This window comes from Sminthopsis crassicaudata, chromosome 3 (assembly GCF_048593235.1).
Source record: "Sminthopsis crassicaudata isolate SCR6 chromosome 3, ASM4859323v1, whole genome shotgun sequence".
Taxonomy (NCBI): Eukaryota; Metazoa; Chordata; class Mammalia; order Dasyuromorphia; family Dasyuridae; genus Sminthopsis; species Sminthopsis crassicaudata.
In genome coordinates this window covers 362,495,887-362,510,325 of record NC_133619.1, presented here as the reverse complement: position 1 = coordinate 362,510,325, position 14,439 = coordinate 362,495,887, and the positions used below count along the sequence as shown (strand labels likewise).

Sequence of the window (14,439 nt, the reverse complement as noted above, 5' to 3'; positions counted from 1 at the left end):
TTTTGGTATTTTCTACAAAGACTTAGTGGCTCAATAGAGCAAAATCTTGGCCTGTTCTTTGAAGCTTTAATAGAGATCCCATGAGAACCTGGTTGGGAAAACCAGATTCTTTATAAAGAATATGCTTGGCTTTAACAGGGATAATGCCGCCTTGGCCCAAATAAAAAAAGAGATCACCCTTGGGCTCAATTTCATCTTTGGCCTGAACACCAAGGATGTCTCAGCAAAGCCAAGAACATTATCTGGGCAATTTGGGGTGGGGTGGGGGGAATCAAAACTTGCTGTTGAAGAAAAAACAAGGAGTTTGAGCTTGGACTGTTGTGAGAAATTCTCTCTATGGGCCAAATTTTCTGGATAATTGTTTTATTCTTTGACAAAATATCTACTCTTGGCTTAGGCTGTTTTTTTCATAAAGCTGCCAAAGAAATGGCTTAATCCCATTTAAAAACAATTAGCCAAACTGGTTGTTTGATATAGTAGATTGTAAAGTTTAATATTAAAAGTGACTTCAGAAATTATCTAGTCTATTCTACTTGTTTTGCATATAAGGGAAATGAGGCTTATGGAACCTCACAGAAATAAGTTGTGTAAAGTGGTTAAAAAAAAAAAAAGACAGGGTTTAGACCTAGTTCTGTTTTTAAATTTCAGGTCCCTGTGCCACTACTGCTGACTGATTGCAGCCAGCTTTGTTCAAACAATCTTGAGTTTTAGGATCCTAAAGGAAAAGGATCTTAAATAGTGTTAAATCTAGCACTTTTATTTTACAGATGAGGAGACTGAGACCCAGAGATAACATAGATAATGATTCGCTGAGTCAGAATCCAAACCCAAATTCAGTGCTGTTTCTTTTATGTTCTGCTTTTCTCTGAATGGTACCAGTGAACCAGAGATCAGGCACACATTCTGTGAATGTTGGATTCTGCTTCATTCTTGACTTGCTAGTGTAGACACTCAGAAATCATTTAACAAGAACAAAGACTGTGATTGGGCTGTTTGCTTCCTCACTGCTGGATATAGTTCTGTCCCAAGAACTCCACCCTAACCAGGACAGTTCAGCTGTTGATGGTTCATTCATTCATCCTCTGGCCAGCTTTCTAAACTTGGTAGGGATAGATGGACATAGTTTCAATTCTGATGATGTATCAGAATATATAGTCAGAATATCTTTTGTCTCTTTTTGGCCCTCAGAAGATCTATTAAGTGTGGGGGTGGGGGAAAGAGGTACACCTTTGTTTGGGGTAGGGAGAAAAACATCAACAACAAAACAAACTACACTTCTTCCCAAACACTAGACATCACTACATGTTGAAGGAATGTATACTTGGCAAAATCTATCCCTTTTCCTCTCATCCTCTTACTCTTCCTTTTTATCCTTCTCTCTCCTCCCTTCCCCTTTCAATTCATACATCTCTTTGGATTTATCAGAGGTATTGGAGTGATATTGATTACTTGGGACATACTTAGCAATTATTATTTGAAGAGAAAATAAGCACACATACATATGCATATTGCTATGCTTTAGCACTAGGAAAGTAGATGCTGCTCTTTTCAGGTGAGGCAGATAGGTTGGATTTAAAAAGTTCTAATTGCAAAGTTTTGGAGATGGACTAATAAGGGAATCTATCAGATATTTTCTTTCTTTATTATTGGAAATAAAAGACAAATACCTTTACCCCTATGCTTCACCAAACAAATTTTCAGTTAATCTTTACATTTGTCCTGTTATATGTACATATTTGAGAATAACTAAAAATAAACTCCATGCAAGACCACCTGGTTTAATGTCTTGGGGGTATGGGAGAGGAATGATGTAGTGTAATGAAAAGATTATGATTATGGAGTCTTACAAGGTAGGCTTAAATCCATGCTCCAGTGTTTACTGTTGTGTTTCTATGGTCAAATCACTAAGTCTCAGCCCCAATATTCTCATCTGAAGCAAGGAACCAGAACTAGGTAATCTTCAAAGTCTTTCTTGCTCTCATTATTTCTAAGCCAGGAAAATCTTGAATCCATCTGTCTTCATAGACCTGGTGTATGATCCCTGATCCAAAGGAAGACAAAATAGGATAACTTACATGTTAATATTTAAGGACAGCCAAAAAAGCAACCCACTTTAAAATATCTCCTCTAGCAGGGCTTAACATTATAACCTTAGGGATTAATTTCCCCTGACTATTAAAGCATAGCTTTTTCCTTACACGCAAATGCAGTCCCTAATAATAACCTTAGTGTCCATGACTTTATTAAATCTCTAGTCCAGATAGGAAAAGCTATGCAATATGAATATACTAGAATCTTCTTGCAGAAGAGGTTGTGTATAATTTAGGAAAGTGAGATGGAGAACATTGAAATTAACTTTCCTTACTTCAAGTCTTTCAGAGTTAGTCCTGCCTCTGGCCTTCATGTAAGATAGGACTCTACCTCTTATATAAATGTAGTAAAGCTCATTAGATTAATGTAGAAACAAATACACACACACACACACACACACACACACACACACACACACACACACACACAACCAGACTATGTGTAAAATATCTCAAACTATTTGACAAGCAGGATTGGTAGATAGTTTCATTTTGCTTCCTTGAATCCCACTGAAAATCCTATCTTTTAGTGGAAACCTTTTCAACCCCTGATAATTCAAATATCTTCCTTTTGTTAATTATTTCTTCTTTTCCCTGTATACAGTTTGTTTGAAATATTTATTTACTTGTCTCCTTCATTAGATTGTGAGCCTCTTGAGGCAAGGGACTTTCTTTTGTTTCTTTGTATCCCTAGCACTTAGCACAATGTGATCTACAGTATGCCTATATATAGTGGGTGATTAATAAATGTTTATTGATTGATTGAAAGCTAAGATGATCTAGTCCTGTTTGTCCTGTATTCATTCCAAGCTTAAATAATATTTTATAGGGTTGGTTTAGGCTAATAGAATTGTATCAATAATGGCCTTGATTTCTCTTTCTAGTGGTTATTTGGTTAAGCTGTAATTTTAAATGATTTTGGGACTAAGGGGTTAAACTTTTATGCAATCTATTGATTCTCTCTGTTTCCAAAAGTAAAACAAACTAATAATTGCTGCTCCTCCATGGGAAAGAGAAAAGAATAAATAGGGAGAAAGATAAAATTTTAGAACAGAAAGGGTCCTTAATTATTCTCTGGTCCAGTGATTTTTTTTCATATGCAATGTGTGATATGGTTTAACCCTTCACAATATAACCCTTAACATGAGGTGTGGTTGCTTCTGTGAACCTCCATATTTGCTTGCTTACTTATCTCAACATGCCCTCGCAATTATGGGTCTAGGGTCCTATAGAAAGATGACCAGTACATTGATGTATTCAAGTTTTCTCAAGACCTTAAGAATAACTATTGCCAGTGTGATTTCCATTTACACAAAACCAAACACATATAAGGATTGTTGAATAATGAGCATAATCATTTATTTAATAAGATTTAATTTAATTAATAAATAAAAATTTATTTAATAAGAAAAAAACAAGGATAAGTTTTAGATTTGAAATTTATAGAAAAATTTAGAAATTAAAGAAAAGCAAATACAAGAATATTATGATCATAATTCACACATAAACCTAGATCACACTCTCACCAATGTGTTCAGTATCTGTGGAGAATAATATGTGCACATACTTGCAAAAACCTGGTGGGGGTGGGGGTGTGTGACAAGAATGAGGAAAATATATGTATTTGAGCTAATTCATAACTCTGGATGTCATTGGTCCATTCAGGAACATCTGCATCACAAGAAGGTCCTTCTTTGCTCTCTTGTTGCTATTTTGGACAAATCTACTGATGGGAAAATTTTTATTCTCCTCTCAAATTGATGAGGCAGTGACCAACTCTTTTAATTGACCACCATCCTTAAGAGGATGTTGAGAAAGTGTATGTAGTTCTTGTTCAATCTCATCAATATAGCTTCTTCTCCCAATGCAGACAAACCCAGCCAACTTTTCACTACTAGGATTCTGTATGGTCCAATCATTGTCAACCGCCTGATCCAACAGCAAGTCATCTGGAAAACGTATATTTCTTTTTCTCTTTCCCTCTCACAAAGCAGAGAAGGCAGAAGAGAACAATTCCCTTTTTTCCTTTGAGCTTCAAAACTCTTATTCAGTCAATTAGGAACTAGCTGCTGATAATTAACAACAACAGCAACTGCAACAACAACAAAAACAATAATAAGTAGCATTTATGTGGCAGATTTGGAAAAACATTTTGCCTACATTATTTCATTTGATCTTCATAACTCTGTGAAGTGTGTGGTGTTATAATCCTGAGAGAAGGTTAAATGATTTACCAAAGATTACACAACTAGTTTTGTATATGAGGCAAAATTTGAACTAAAGTCTTCCCGACTCTAAGTACTGATCACATAGGTATTCTCTGGTGACAATTGTGTTTATTCTGGTCAACCAAAGCTGTCTTTTCTATATCGTACTATTTCCCTTTCTTGCCCTGATCTTTATTGTCGGTTTCGCCACCATTTTCAATCTTTCAAATAAAATGTTTCTAATAATCAGAGACTGATCTTTCCCTTAGAGGTAAAAATATGTGACTAGCCTGCCCATCTGTTTCTATTAGTTATAAAAGCAACAATACTTATTTAATCATCCCATAGTAAACATATCTATCATTTTGTGTTTTAACTTCTTAAACCATAAGAAGTTATATTCAAATTAACCTAAAAGACCACAATGCACATGCCTAAGATTTTCCTCAGTCCTTTTACTATTCCGTATCTCTGAAAACTGTTTTTCTTTATACTTGTACAAAGTTTTTGCTACATAAAAGTTAATTTTTTCTGGCCCTTTCAAGCTAACAAATGCTTTACGTCCAAAAGGGATATTTTTCATCTTTTGCAAAGTGATTTAATCTTTTTTATTTATGCAAAAGTTCACTTTTTGCTCTTTTTGGCAACCAAACTGCTCATATCTAATCTGAAAACTATTTTTGTATATAGATTTTTAGCATTAAAAATTAAATAAAAGCTGACTTTCTGCCCCCTTTCAAACTGTTCATCTATAAGATATCTTACATTTTCCCCCAGATTGATTTATTTTCTTTTTTTTAATGTAAAAATACTTTTTGTGTTCCTCGCACCAACAAACTGACTATGAAATAGGTAGTGCCTTATATATTGATGGGGAAACAAACTCAGATAATGGCAGTGACTTTCCAATGTCACCCAATGAGTTGCTGGTAAAGTCAGAGCTGTAATCCAGGTTTCTTGACTCTTAGCACAGTATACTTTTCATTGTATCATTCTGAATCCTTCCAAATATAATTTCAGGGTTATGTAGGGAAAGTATGGTCATCTAGGGTTCCTTTCCCCACCAACTGAAATAAGGAATAAGTTCTTGGCAAAACGATAAGTTAACAGCAAGAAGCATATATTAAGTGATTATTATGTTCCAGACATATGTACTGTATGTACTAAACAAAAACAGTGGTGAAACAACCTCTACTAGTTTCAATTATAATTGTGATAGCTTCTCTATTTACCTATTAAGTGTCTCAGGGATATTATGTTGCCTCCTGATTACCCAAACCTCTTCTTTTCACTTCCCCATGTTTGCATCAGGTGCATTACCTCATTCCATTTCCCCCTGTGATTTCAACATTATAGGGAGTGCCTGCTGAGGACCCTTCTCCACCAAGGCAGATTAATGTTGTTTCTCTATTTCAAAGTCTTAGAGAATTTCCTGGAGACATTGAGAAGTTGTCACTTCCCTAGTTGTAGGAATTGATACCATTCATATCTCTTTCTCACTTCAAGAACAAGTTGGTATCTACTACAGCAAGGTGGTATAGTGGATAGAAACCACAGATGGAGTCAGAGACCTGATTTAGGGAAAGAAGGGTTTGAGTTTAGGGATTTTGCTTAGATTCTTAGTTAGATTAGGGATTTCACTTAGAGTCTTTGGATTCAAATCTGACTAATTCACATACTATTTCTGCTTCAGTTTCTTCAATTATAACATGGGAATAACATGGGTTATTATGTGAATCAAATAAAATAATATTTATAAAAATGGTTAATGAAGTGCCTGGAACATAGTAAGCACCATATAAATGCTTAATCCCTTCCCTTTACTCACCTGTTAGTCTTAAAAATGAAGTCTCCTTTGGGAATGGTGATGCAATGGATAGAGTACCAGGTCTGGGAAGACTCATCTTCATGATTCCAAATTCCAAATGTCCTTAGACACTTACTAGCTGTGTTCCCTGGCCAAGTCAATTAACCCCATTTACCTTAGTTTGCTCATCTGTAAAATAAGCTAGAGAAAAATCTCACTCCAGTATCTTTACCAGGAAAAAAAATACCCATATGGGGTCACAGAATAAACACTACTGAACAACAACCTTCCTCCCTTCTTCTCTTATTTTCTTTTTCAAGAACAAGTGTACCTTGTAAATGATAGGCAAAATCTTTATCTGTCCCACTTGTGCATGTCTTAACATGGCTTCCAGAAACTAATAGGAAGTTGTCTTTTAGTCTCAGTGTTAGCCACTGTTCTTTTAAGCAATTGGATAGTTATTTAAATTCACTTGCTTCTTTCATTTTACAAATTAATCTTATTGATAGTGATTGCAGCTATTTTGGTATGGGCAGAGAACCCATCCACTCCAGATTAAATCTGCCTTTGTGACAAAAAAAAAAAAAAAGTAAGCACAAACTTCCAACATAGAGACTTTATCTGATAACTATTGACATTCTAGTCTAAATAAAAGTCCATCTTTCTGCTGAGAGAAGGGAGATGAATATTTCATTATTAGTTCTCCAGGTCAAGACTTTTAAGTGGTCTTTTCATTTATATTATTGTCATCATGCATATTGTCTTTTTGATTCTGCTTATTTTGTTTCTGTATAAACTCATACAAACCTTTCCATGGTTCTTTAACTTCATCGTTTATTATTTTTAGCTGCACATGGTGTTTCATTATATTTTTATACTTTGTTTCTTTTTTTCTTCTAGCTATTTTGTGTAATTTGTGAGTACCTACTTTGTTCCCAGTTCATTGTTACATAGTGTTAGTTACTGATAGTATTTGGTCTATTTTTGTCCCTTTTTTCTGCCTGATTTTCTTAGAATTAGGGTATACATAGAAGTGGAATTTCTGAATTGAAGGGAATGGACAATTTAGGCTCTACAGAATTGGCCGTTTCTGTTCAATTTATAGTTCCATTAACAGTGTTTTATTGTATATAGTATGTCAATGTGTCTTCCTTCTTACAGACCTGTCTACACTGACAAGTACTGATTTTGTTTTTTGCCCTCTTTGCCAATGTGCAGATTTGAGAAAAAATCTTTAAGTTCACGCCTTTTGGTCCTCTTGGAACTCTGTGTGACCCCTCATTTCACCAAGTAGAGGAATTTTATTCAGAAGGAATAATTCCTTTCTGGATGAAACAACAACAACAATCTGTTCTGAACTGTTTAAATACTTGGTAATTTATTGATAGAGAAGAAAGGATGGATGAGAAAACTTGGAAGAATTAGAAAAACATCAGTTTGGGGAAGAAAATGCAAATAAAGCTAAGCCAGGGCCTAGAATGCAGGAGGTCATAACAAAAGAATTAGCAAATCCTTCCAATATAGTCAGAAAATTGGAAACCTATGAGAATAGATATTTAGGCACTCAAAAGAAGCTAGAAGAGACCCTTCTATCACCCTCCACCCCCTGGGAACCTGGAAAAAATAATATAACTGGACAGAAAGTTGAATAAGAATAAAAGAGAAAAATTGGGTTGGGTTGCATTTCTCATACTCTTTGAAATATATTCTATTTGAGTTTTCTCTGGCTATGAGATACCACTTATTCTCTGTACTTTGAGAGATCACATATCTTAAAGTCTATTGAACATTAAATCAATATTGGAGGGTCTGTAAGAAAGAACATACATTGACCCATTATGTACACTAATACACTATTAATGGAGATATAAATTGAACCAATACAGCTAGTTCTGGAATGCTTAACCTGTCCAAAAATTCCACAGCCATGTATCTGATAATGCCAAGAAATGCATCTGTCCTTCACAGAAATATTTAAGTGGAGATTATTACTTTAAATTACTTAATATCACAAAGTTAGAGTGAAAATTGGGGTGCATCACTCTTGGATCACTTAATTCTTAGTCTTGGGAGCTTTGTACTGTGCTACACATAGTATCCCAATAAAGTCAGGTTAACAATGTAAAAGCAATGTCTGTAGTATTGATTAAGGACCTTATAAAAATAATTCCTTATAAATTGCAAAATTGAACTGGATGATCTCTTGGTCACTCCCAATTCCAAGGCTATATGATTCTCTGTAATTCCCATTAGATTCAGATAGGATTTTTTTCTCCTACATCTGAAAAGAACCTCCCTTCTGGTAGGGGTTGTATCTCTTACAACTGATTGGAAACTTTGCAGGACAAGAATCATATATATCCCTTCAGTGATTAAAGTGATAAGAAGAATTAGGAAATGTTTTATATAAGTAATTTTGTATATAATTACACACATATATTAGAATCATAGAATTTTAGGGCTGGAAAGAGTCCTCAGATCATTTAGTCTAATGTCATCATTTTACCCAGAGAAGTTAAATGATTTATCTAATGTCAGTACTATGTGACTCTCATATCCGTGCTGGAACATACATATCTGACTCTCATTTTGAGGGTATTTTCACTCTACTTCCACTGCTTCTGAATAATCACAAGTTTAAGGTCTAGAAAAGGACAAGGAGAATTCAGTGTGTAAAACCAAATTCACATGGTAACAAATACCAGTATAAACAAAATGAAAACCAGGACTCCAGTGTAAGGGGAACAACAAAGGGGAATGCCATCCAATGAACTGAATATGCTCTCTCTGGATATGAACTGATCAGACCTCCTAATACTTCCTGGTGATTGTGATTGATTATTCTATTATAACATATTCCCAAAGGTGGAAACAACCCTTCTCTGGTCTCCTATATCTGTCCCCTATCAATTTTGTTTTGATCTACTAGTTTATGCTTTGGGAGAAGGCATCTTATAAGCTGTGCCATACCACATAAAGTGGCATTGCAGTCTGTGTGTCCTCCCCCACCCCAACTTTCCCCACTGGTCCTTATCAAATCAAGAGTGTCATCTTGTCCTCTTCATAAGGGTTGTCTGTCACCTTAAGGATATTCTAAGTGACACTTTTGATCAGTGGATAGGTCTGAAAAACAGCTTCCATCTGCGACACCCTAATTCATTAACCCAGACTGACTATGATGGTTTGAAAGAAGACTTTGATTTACGAAGCTCTGTGTAGACTTCACTTTTATTCTCTCACCAGAAGCCTTCAAAAGATTGAGCAAACAAAAGGTGGCTGATTGAGCCCTCATAAGAGAGTTTTATTGAGAGGAACGGGAAAAGGAAAGAGCTCACACACATACACACAAGTTATTGAATTTTGTGTATATGTGATGCTGAGTACTTCTACATAGGATAAAGTTATAAGCTAAAGTATTCTTTTTATGCAGAGAATGTGTGTTGAAAGTCAGATATTAAGCCATTTCTCAACAAAATTGTGAGTTAGGTAAAGTTTGTCTCACACCAACCTGAATCACTTTTCCCCACTGCTACTTTTCTTCTAATTCTATGCAATGTCTCAATTCCAAAGGGATTTTCACAAAGTAATTTCTCCTAAGTCAATGACTTAAAGAAGAACTCCTCTTGAGGAAATTTTAATTTTAATTAGGTACTCTTGAAGGCAAAAAATTTTTTTTATAATCTAAAGGAATAAATCTGATAGAGGAATTTCAGTATCATGGCAGAGTTATTGGAAGGTTTTTTTTTTTTTCTTCTACAAGATATAGACTGGCCATTTCTCTTTAAATAACAGCACTTATTATTGAAAGTTTATTGATGTCTGCTTCACCTGCTTAAATGTTTGGCTATGATTAACCCCCAGTGAAATTGAGAGATATTAAATGTTAGACTAGCAATGCATTAGAAAGAGCCTAAGCTTTGAAGTCAAGAGGTTGTGAGTTTAAATCCCTCTTCTAACACTTACTTCCTATATGATTGAGAAATTCCCCTTAACTTCCTGGATCTCAGTTTCCTTATCTAGAGGCCCTTCTATCTCCAAATTAATAATCTTACTTAACCCAGAAGGAGAAGGCTGGATTGCATTTTACTACTATTTGAGATAATATTATATACATATATATGTATGCCTTCTTCAGTTGAGGAAACAATTCACTTGTTGGTTTCTGACATCTTTTTGGCCATAATCAGTACCTAAACCTTTAAGACAACCTGTACCTAGAAGGAAGTAGAAAACATGATTGATTTACCCTACTTGCTAGTATCAATCTTGTTAACTTCTTAGCACTTAGACTGTGAACTTTATTTGCCTTTCTGCTTGGACTTATAGTAACTGCTTGTTTATCTTCTTGACTTAGCTTACCTCCCTGGTCTTTATCAGTTGTCTGCCTAGATCTGTCATCCCAGCTAGATCTCTTTACCTTAGCTGAACATACGGTCCTTCCTCTTCTCCCTTTCTTTGTCCTGTAGTTGCTAATTGTTCTTAATATTTCATAGTTGAAGAGGACCAGTGACATTACCATTATTGGGATCAAGGTGCATTTAATTGTGACTGATCTGTCCAATGTGATCTCAGAAGGCATTACCATAGATTGAGCACAAATCATCCATTTGAATACTTGAGATAAAGATGTCTCTAGATTTGTGCATTTCACATCTTTGTAGTACTGTGTAATACTGTTTTGCTCATGAAGCAAAACACATCTATTCTGGAGATGAAGGGATGAGAGTGGGGAACAGAGTAGGTCTGTAAACTGGGATTAGGGCAAGATAATTACAAATATGTTGAAATGGATTCTTAAATGGAAAAACAGCAAGAACCACAAGGGCATGTGCTCTCCCACTTGCCTCTAACTGTTCACTAAAGCAAGTTCACACTTGCAGAAGCAAAGAAGGGCTGTGTAATTCTGCACAGTTTATGACCAGGTGAGGGCATAGGCTCATCACACTTGCACATGTATGTATTATAGGTAGGTCTGTGTGAAGCAGACTACTCTTTTCTAAACTGTGGTGGTCTTATTTCCTTGCAAGGGGAACTCAGGATCCTCTTGGGGGAACCTACCTGGTGGAATTTCCTGTTGAGAGGAGAGGGAAATGAATTGTTTCACCTGTCTTCTTAAGAATCAATCTATACATCTGCAGCAGGTAGAGGAAGCAAAATTCTGATTTACTGGGAGGTTTTGGATTCTGGGAGAGACTTAGGAGAGCCAGTACCTCATGGCTTGCCAAAGGAAGCCCCAGGCCTGGGTGTTTAGCTGGTGTTCTGGCACTTGGCAGAACCCACCGCAGAGGCACACACACGCTAGAGTGAGAAACATACTAATGTGAGTAACACCTGGGAGGCTGAGAGTGTCAGAGAAGGAGCCAGGCCAGAGTAGGGCAAAGTGTATCTAAGCATTGTCAAGCCTTTTATGTCAACCACTCGTCATTCTCTTATATTGTATCTCAAATTAAAAAAAAAACACCTGACAATCCATTTCATTTTTTATTTTATTTTATTTTTTACTAGTCTCTTTTCTCCTCAAGATACCCAGTAATTGTGAGTATGCTGCTTTCCACCCATATGCAATGAAAGCATGTCTATTAATTGAAATTAGCATTCTTTACCAATCACTGGAATTTTTCATTAGGAAAGGAACTGGTTGAAATCACCAACTTTGTTCACAGATAAACATAGTTTTGGATATTTATCTGAGTACAACCTGCATGGTTTCAAGGACTACATAAGCAGATCCATGGAGGTCCCTTCCAGCTCCAGGACAATCTCATTTATTTTTTCCTTTTTATACGTTTCATCTATTCATCAGTTATTTATTCAACCATTTAAAAGCATGTATTGAATTCAAAATTGTACTATTGTGATAACAAGAAATTTTAAAAGTTGTCCCTGCCTTAAAAAGGTTATAATCTAGGGGGAGTGATAACATACTCACAAATGGAGATGATAACATTAAAATGTGTCAAGTGGCTTTCCTCTGTTAATTATTTCCTACTTATTCTTTATATAAAGAATATACTAGTACAAAGTTGTTTGCATGTTATCTTCCCCATTAAACTGTGAGCTTTTTTAGACCAGGGATTCCCTAGCTTTGCACACTGCCTGGGCATATAGTAAGCATTTAATTTTTATTGGCTGGCTGAAATACAATTCCAGAGATCATAAAGATCAGCTCTGACTGAGCTCAGGGAAGGTTTCATAGAAAATATGTTGTGTGTGGGTTGTTATTTTTCCCCCTGAAGGATGGCTAAACTTGAGCAGCAGGTGGCTATGTAGAGGCTTATGTCCCAGGCACTGAAACAGTATGCTTAGATGTGCAAAAGGACTAAAGCATAGAATTGTTCCAGGAATGAATTAGTTTCAATGGAGTATATAGAATATAAAAGGGAACAATGCCAATAAGACTGGAAAGGACCTTGTGATGATCTTCAGTCAGTGAAGGACCTTGGTTGCAAAGCCCATAAGCTTTTTTTTTAAATTCAAGAGGATAGCAAGTGAATGACTTGCACTTTTCTGCTTTTAGGGCTTTTCCTGGGTCACAAAATCCTTGGAAAAGAAAAAAGATCCTTTTAAATACAATTCTCATGTGAAGTTCTTAAGTTCTAGGAATGACCAGTCTTGCAGAAACAGATTGCTTCTGGGAATCTGGTAACTACTCAGTTGCTCCATTTTGAATTTGAAAATTGTTTTTATTCTCATCTATCTAGGGGCTCTTTGCAAATTGCGAGATCCTTTCTTTGGAGTCAAGATGATGATGAGCTTGGTAGAGATGGAAAGTAAAACTTCATTTGGAGGGACGTGGAGGGAGGGAAAAGGAATTGAAACTCCCCTCTCCTTTCTCTAGTCACTTCTACCTCGGAGGTAAGGAGGATTTGAGGAAAAAAAGGGGAGGCAGCCACTGGCACCCACTCAGGAGTAGGAGACCGGAATGGAAGCCAGAGAAATAAAAACTGACTGCTCTACCTTCTTGTCACCCCGCTCCCCAGCTGCCCTCCCGTTCCCGGCCTCACTCCTCCCTCATAGTGCTCTGCCGTTATTTCCCTTGTAGACAGTTAGCTGCAGCCTGTGTGCCCACGCTAGGTCTGGCAACAGCCCAGACACACACACACCCCGGGGACCACATTAGTGCCCTCCCCTCTCACGCTTAGCGGGAGGGATTGTTTGACTTGAGCGCCCAGCCAGAGGGCAGGCTGTTTTCCCTCCCCGAGGCAAAGGCGACTGTTGTTTTTCCTCAAGCTCGGGGGCGGGAGGAGCCCCCCTCCTTAATATACAATGCAGCTGTTAAAATATCTAGGGTCTGGCGGGGGCAGGCCACATAGCTGGCTCCTTGTTCCACTGGCAGACGGCTGCCTTGGAGTGCTGTGGCCAGATTTTATTGCAGCCTTCCTTAGACTGGGGCTGAGTGAGTGTCAGAGTCAGTTACCTAATCCCTCTATCTTTGCTGGAGCAGGGGAAACACCTCCAGTAAAAGCTCAGCGATATGTTTGGGATTTGTGTGCTTCTCCTAGCACATAACTCCATAGCAGTTATTGAACCACAAAGACATGAGCGAAGGCTGAGTGATGGGAGTACTTGTGGATCTCTTGAGAAGCAGACATCAGGCTAGTTTGATCAGAGCCAATCAATCAATCATCAATAAACATCTAATAAGTAACTAGTATGTGCCAGGCATTGTGCTAATCCCCAAGTGGACACATCGAAGAAAAAGAACGTGTCTACCCTCAACGAGTTTATAATCTAATTGGAGAAGGCAACTCGCAAAAGAAAGCAGAAAAGTAGACTGGGTGGATCCCCAGGGGGTATTTATGGAGTCAAGACCAAGCGTATCCTGAAGGAAAATGGAGTATTTGGAAAGTTCTGACCCTTCTAAGGAAATAAGGTGTAGGTAATAAATTTTCTGTTTCATGTGCAATCATTTTTACTACTTTTCATTATACTAATATTATGGAAATTCTTGTTTCATTCCATGAATTGGAAATAAAATAAATAAAACCTAAAAAGAAGAAAAATTAAAGGAAAAATTTGGAAAGAATTTACTGCTCTGCCCTCCAGTCCTTCAAAGAAAGGGGAGAAGCATCTGAGGGTGCAGAGGTCTTGAATATCAAAGTTGCATCTATCTGCATGAGGATGAGCTTGTCCTGGGGGGGAGGGGAGGCATGTTTCCTGCAGTAGAAACTTTATAGAGCCCTGGTAGATAATGAAGAGAGAAAATGAAGAGCATAGAGAAGGCATTGGGCTTAGTTGTATGAATTCTGGTTGAAAGGCAAGGGGTATGAGATCATGAAAGATCCTGAATACTACTCAAGAGAATATGAACATCACTCAGTAGACAATAGGGACC

General features: G+C 36.9%; 1 protein-coding gene across 6 annotated transcripts in view; it reads left to right on the top strand.

Moving 5' to 3' along the window:
- The window catches only part of GLI2 (GLI family zinc finger 2), a 401,511-nt gene that overhangs the window by 71,297 nt on the left and 315,775 nt on the right, over positions 1–14,439 (top strand). Inside the window, exon 1 of one of the 6 annotated variants that reach the window (XM_074301787.1) lies at positions 6,954–12,959. The exons of the other annotated variants lie outside the window; for them this stretch is intronic. The gene's annotated coding sequence lies outside the window, so the exon portion shown is untranslated. Of the gene's footprint in view, positions 1–6,953; positions 12,960–14,439 lie in introns of those variants that run through there. 6 annotated transcript variants of the gene reach the window in all.